This window comes from Microcebus murinus, chromosome 11 (assembly GCF_040939455.1).
Source record: "Microcebus murinus isolate Inina chromosome 11, M.murinus_Inina_mat1.0, whole genome shotgun sequence".
NCBI lineage: Eukaryota > Metazoa > Chordata > Mammalia > Primates > Cheirogaleidae > Microcebus > Microcebus murinus.
Window position 1 is genome coordinate 52111660 of NC_134114.1, and position 5819 is coordinate 52117478.

The window sequence follows — 5819 nt, forward strand, 5'->3', positions numbered from 1 at the left end:
GTTTGGCTGTCTTCTGGTTTTCCTGGTACAGCAAGGGTCACAGACCTTCCAGGCTGGATTCCAGCAGTTAGTGCTTCAGGCCGTGGGAGAGGCAGAGTGGCTACGGGCAGGCCGGGCAACATGGCAACGGGCCCTCTCCTTTACAACTACAGCTCCGGGCGGTAGCTGAGATTATTCCTATCGATGGGTGAGGGAACAAAGGCTCAGACAGGCTAATGAACTTCTTCAAGGTCACATAGCTTCTAAATGCAGAGCTTGGTTTTTGAACCCACCTAGCTGGTTTCTGAAGGGCAAGCTCCTGTCACCACCCCATGCTGTCAAAGGCCAACAAGAAGCAGTTGTTAATGTTTAGCTTGGTTCATTCTGTCTCCAGAGTTAGCTGCTTCTGGAGCAGAGAAACGTGATTACTCTCTTAATTTCTTCATTGTTTCTTCTCCCTTTCTTCTCTCTCTCTCTCTCTCTCTCTCTCTCTCTCGTTCTCCCACTACCCTGCTCTTTCTTCTTTCTTTTTGAAAGAAGATAATTAGGGAGCCTCTATGCTGGGGCAGTAATGAGCATAGTGACACCCTGGAGTCTCTGTATAGTGAAATTTCTTGACAGAAATTTTCTTGGGACACTTTGGTAACTACATTCTTCTGGAGAGGCCCAGGGATGCTTTGCCTTCCTGTATGATGATGTACCGGCACAACACTCTGACCCATCGACTTTTTTTTGAGACAAAGTCTCACTCTGTCACCTAGGCTAGAGTGCTGTGGCATCAGCCTATCTCACAGCAACCTTCAACTCCTGGGCCCAAGTAATCCTCCTGCCTCAGCCTCCTGAGTAGCTGGGCCTACAGGCACGAGCCACCATGCCCAACTAAATTTTTGTTTCTATTTTCAGTTGTCCAGCTAATTTCTTTCTATTTTTAGTAGAGATGGGTTCTTGGTCTTGCTCAGGCTGGTTTCAAACTCCTGAGCTCAAGTGATCCTTCTGCCTCAGCCTCCCAGAGTGCTAGGATTACAGGTGTGAGCCACATCCATTGACTTTTTATTCTTATGAGGATACTGCTGACCAAAACCTTTTGTATAGTTGGATAATGTATATTTATTTAATCCTAGATATAGACCTTAAGGAATAATGAGTAAATATTAGTATTTCTACCTAGGAGAGACTTATCTTTAGAATATGAAATCTGTAGTAACGTAGCATTCTTTTTGGTAATAAAATTTGATAAAGCAAAAATGTGATGTTTTAATGCTTTTTATATCAGCCATACTCCTCCTCTCCCCAAATCAGTATATTCCAGCATTTAAGTGCCTGATGCAGAGCTGAAGGGCGTCCATGCTCCAACAGTTTGACCGAAGTAATGACTGATTCCATGTGCCACGCCACCACGATAAATCAGGTGCGGCAGTCTGTACCAGCAGTACTAATCTATTTTTAAATTGGATGTTTATTGGGTTGAACTGCTCTTAAAAGTCTGCTTTTTTTCCCTCCTGGAAGGTTAATTATTCACATTTTAAATAGAACAAAGGGTAGATTATCATCATTTCCTTCTGCTGTTATTTGTTTAAAATGATGAAGCTGAAACTTCTAGGTAGAATTACTCTTAAACATTTACGAGTACTCATATATAATCAAGAGGCTTTATAATGGCTCAACGTTGAAGTTTGTGACTTGGTATTTTACTTTTATGTGCTAATAAACGTACAAAAGCAGTTAGAAATGCTGAGGAGTAAGCTCAACTTGGTTATGGAAGCCTGTTCGGCCTCCACCAGTCCTTCCCGGCGCTCAGCAAACCGCGGCTGCAGCTACAGTCCATAAACTTCCACGCAATGAGAGGGTAAAAGTGTGAGGATGTTTACTGCGGGGCTGAAATCACATGCGGCAGAGCTGGGGCACATCGTTTGGTCATAGCAAGATGTGTTCTGTGCCTGTCAACGTGCTGGCAGAGGATGGCAGCTTCTGGAAACGCACCGTGAGTTGTGCTTTTTCTTAGATGTGTTAACTTTATCTTCTTATTTAGGTAAAAGTTACAAAATTACAAAATTAACCATTTTAGAGGGAACAAATCAGTGACATTTAGCCATTTAGCACATTCACAATGTTGTACAAACCACCACCTCTATTCGATTCTAAAACACTTCCATCACCCTAAAATAAAACCCCACGCTCGTGAAGAAGCCACCCTCCAACCTTCTCTACCTTCTCCCCTCCACCTACCGCCTGCCCCTGACAACCACCAATCTGCTTTGCTGTTTCTATGGCTTTTACCTATACTGGGTGCTTCATGCGAGTGGGATCATGCCATATGTGACCTTTTGTGTCTGGCTTCTTTTATTTAGCGTGTTTTCAAGATTTATCCATGTTGTAGCATTTATCGGTACTTCATTCCTTTTTATGGCCAAGTAAAATATATATACTCCATTGTATGTATATATCACAATTTGTTTATTCATTCATCCTTTGATGGACATTTGGGTTGTGTCCACCTTTTGGCTGTTGTGAATAGTGTGGCTATGAATGGTCATGTGCAGGCATTTATTGGGGTGCCTATTGACAATTATAGCAGTGGAATTCCTGGATCCTATGCTAGCGTTAGGTCTCAGAACACTGTGCTGTTTCCACAGTGGTGCACCATTTTATACTCCTACCAGCGATGTATGAGAGGTCCAATCTTTCCACATCCTCACTAACACTTGTGTTCCATTTTTTTAAAAATTGTAACTATCCTAGTTGATATGAATGGTCTTCTATTGTGGTTTTGATTTGCATTTCCTTAATGTCTAATGATGTTGAGTGTGGTTTTGTCTTTGCTTCTTTGTGTTGCAAGAGGCCAAGACTGTGCCCATGGTGTTTGTCAAAGTGGGCAGGGATGGAAGAAAAGGATAGCCGGGTCAAAATGGAAGGTGCTGGAAATTGTGCATGTGGGGAGTAGCACGGAAGTCACTCCAGCAGGGCTCTGCCTCTCAGGGCCTCTTTTTCCCTGATGCATCAGGACAGATGGGTTTCCTTGGACCTCTGATGGGGGTAGGAGCTTCTGCAGAGGAGAGAGAAGTCAGGAAGCTGGCTGTGGGGCTGGTGGGCCTGAGGGGAGGAAAGTCCCCTGCCTGCTGGAGGGGAACCATGCATGGCCTCTGGTTTTGGTTGGGCTTCAGGCCACAAGCCCTCCTGGGATCTCGCATACCTGGGATTCCTAGAGTAGCATGACTGCTGCCACCAGCCCAAGTGCCCCCAGAGGAGCAGAGTGGACTAGGATGCAGCGTTTCTTAATAAGGAAGGCTTTGTGGGGGAGATTCCTGCTGGGGCACATTGTCCACTTGCAAATGGGGCTGGCCCTGCCCAGTGAGCTCACTCAGGGAGGTGTGGGCTGGGGTGGGGCCAGCCCTGGAGTGTAGTGTGACTTCATCCCCTCCCTCCCGAGGGGCAGGGCAGCGAGCGGGCAGTCATGGAACCACTGTGTGTTCTTCCAGGGCTGCTCCGAGTCTGAGACGCCAGAAGTTGGGCAGGGTGGGTGAGTCACCACACCCACCTGTGCCAAACCACTCACAAGACATTTCCTTCAAGGCCTCAGAACTGGCCAGTGAATCCCACCTACTGGCACCGGGTAGGCCAAATGGCTTATTTGTTAGGGGTTTTTGCAAAGAAGGAGCACTGTCTCTTTTCCTGGGAAGACTGGACTGAGGGGCAGGACCCAGCAGGATAGAGAGGCCAGGGGAGGTCCAGGGCTTGACCTGCAGAGCTGGGCTCTTCCTGGTGCCCCAGACCCCACCCAGGAAGTAGCCATTTCTCCGCTCAGTCTCCTAGGCCCCTCCAGACGCAGTTGGTGGTACATCCACCTTCCCTCAGACAAGCGGATGTACTTTTTTCACCAGTTCTGTACTGTCAGATATTTATGTTGTTTCTAATTTTTGCCATGAGGAAAAAAAACTGCTAAATTTAATGTTTGTGTTTTTGTATGATGTCTTGCATGCTAGTCTCCTCATGGGGTTGTTTAACCTGTTTCTCCATTCCTTGTGTTCTTGGAAACTAGAAGTTAGACCTAAAGCTCGGAGAGGTAATTATTAAAAGTTTTGGGCAAGAATGCTTCAGAGGGAATGACTTCATGACAATAGAAGGTACCTAAAGGAAGGAGGCCCCACATTTAGGGATGCTAAGTCTAAACTCTAAGGTGGTGGCTGTCACTTCTTGGGGTGATATTTCAGCGCAATGCAAATCCCTGCCTGTCCCCTGGCAAACCTTTTCCTAGTGTCTCTAGCGTCCCCCGAAGATCCTTGCTTGCCTGATACAGTGATTTCACGGCAGCCTTCTGTAAAGAAGGGCAAGTGTTCACGTATCAGCTGGAATGGACTATAGCTGCTCCTAAAAAGTCAGGATGAAGAATTACTTCTTTACCTTTAACTACCAATTTTCAGAGTGTATTGGTCTGCTAGGGCTGACATAACAGAACACCATAGCGTGGGCGGCTTAAACAACAGAAATGTATTTTCTCACACTTCTGGAGGCTGAAAGTCCAAGGCTGGACACTCGCAAGGCTGGTTTCTGGTGAGGCCTCTCTCCCTGGCTTGCAGACGGCCACCTTCTTCCTGTGTCCTCACATGGCCTTTCCTCTGTGTATCCACACTTGTGGTGTCTCTTCCTCTTCTTATAAGGACACGGTCCTGTTGCATTAGGGCATTCTAGGCTCTATCTCCAAATACAATTGTATCACACTGGGGGTTAAGGCTTCCACCTATGAATTTAGAGGGGAGGGAACACTAGTCCATAGCCCAGAGTAAAGAATTGGTGTGGAAATCTCTCCAGTACATGAGCCCCTTCCCCTTGCCACGCCTTCTCTCTTATCATTAGTAATTCATGAATTTTAATTGAATCAATGTTTTATTTTTTGTTCCAATAGTTCCAAATTTGGCTAATCTTTTGAGCTAGTTCCTCTATACTTCTGATATGTCCCCAAGAGCATAAGCTACCCCAGGCTCACTGTGCTTCCCTGGGCTTGCCATTTCTGCAGCCCTGGAACCTCTTCTGGAAAATAGACTTAGAAACCAAGATCTGGACTTTTAAGTTTGCTCATTGCTACTGGAGTGTCATTGTAAAAGCACTTTCAATAGAGCTAAGAGATTTTTTTTAAAGTCATAAGTTGGTATTAACATTTCCAATTCAAATTTAACTTAACACTTTTTTTAAACTCTGATTTTATATTTGTATTTTTTTTCTCTTACTCTGAAAATCTTGGTTTCTGCTAACACAGTCAAGTTGATACTGTTGTCCCGAACTGCAAGGGGGTTTTGTTCTAGGTCTAGTAGCTCCTCTCACAAAGATCCAATTGTTGAGACAGCAAGTATTGACAAGGAAGAAAGGAATTTTTAACAGTATGGGAGAGGCTGCCTCAAATTCATCTCTCCCACTGAGATCTAGGGCTTTTAAAGGAGGGGCCTCACGCCTTGGGGCAGATTGTGGTATAACTAACAAAAGGATATGGTGTGTTGGGGACAGGTTGTGGGAGATGGTGAATCTTGGGCTCAGAAAGTCTGCCCAGGGACCTTCAGAATCTCAGCTCCTTTGTCTTGCAGAAAATCCACCATCTCTGGGAAACAATTAAAAAGGTCAAGTAGTTAGTTAAGGGAGAGGATTATATAGGGGTCATTGAAATTTGTTCAATGGGGACCTGTTACAGTACATAAACTGAACCATCACATTTACTTATTTGATTTATTGTACAATATAAAATAATGTTTCAAAATTACAATTCAGTATTACTAATAACAGTAAGATGAGTACAGTAAAAGATTTTTTGAAGTTTTTTTATTCTTCAAATATATCTCATTATGCATGTACAG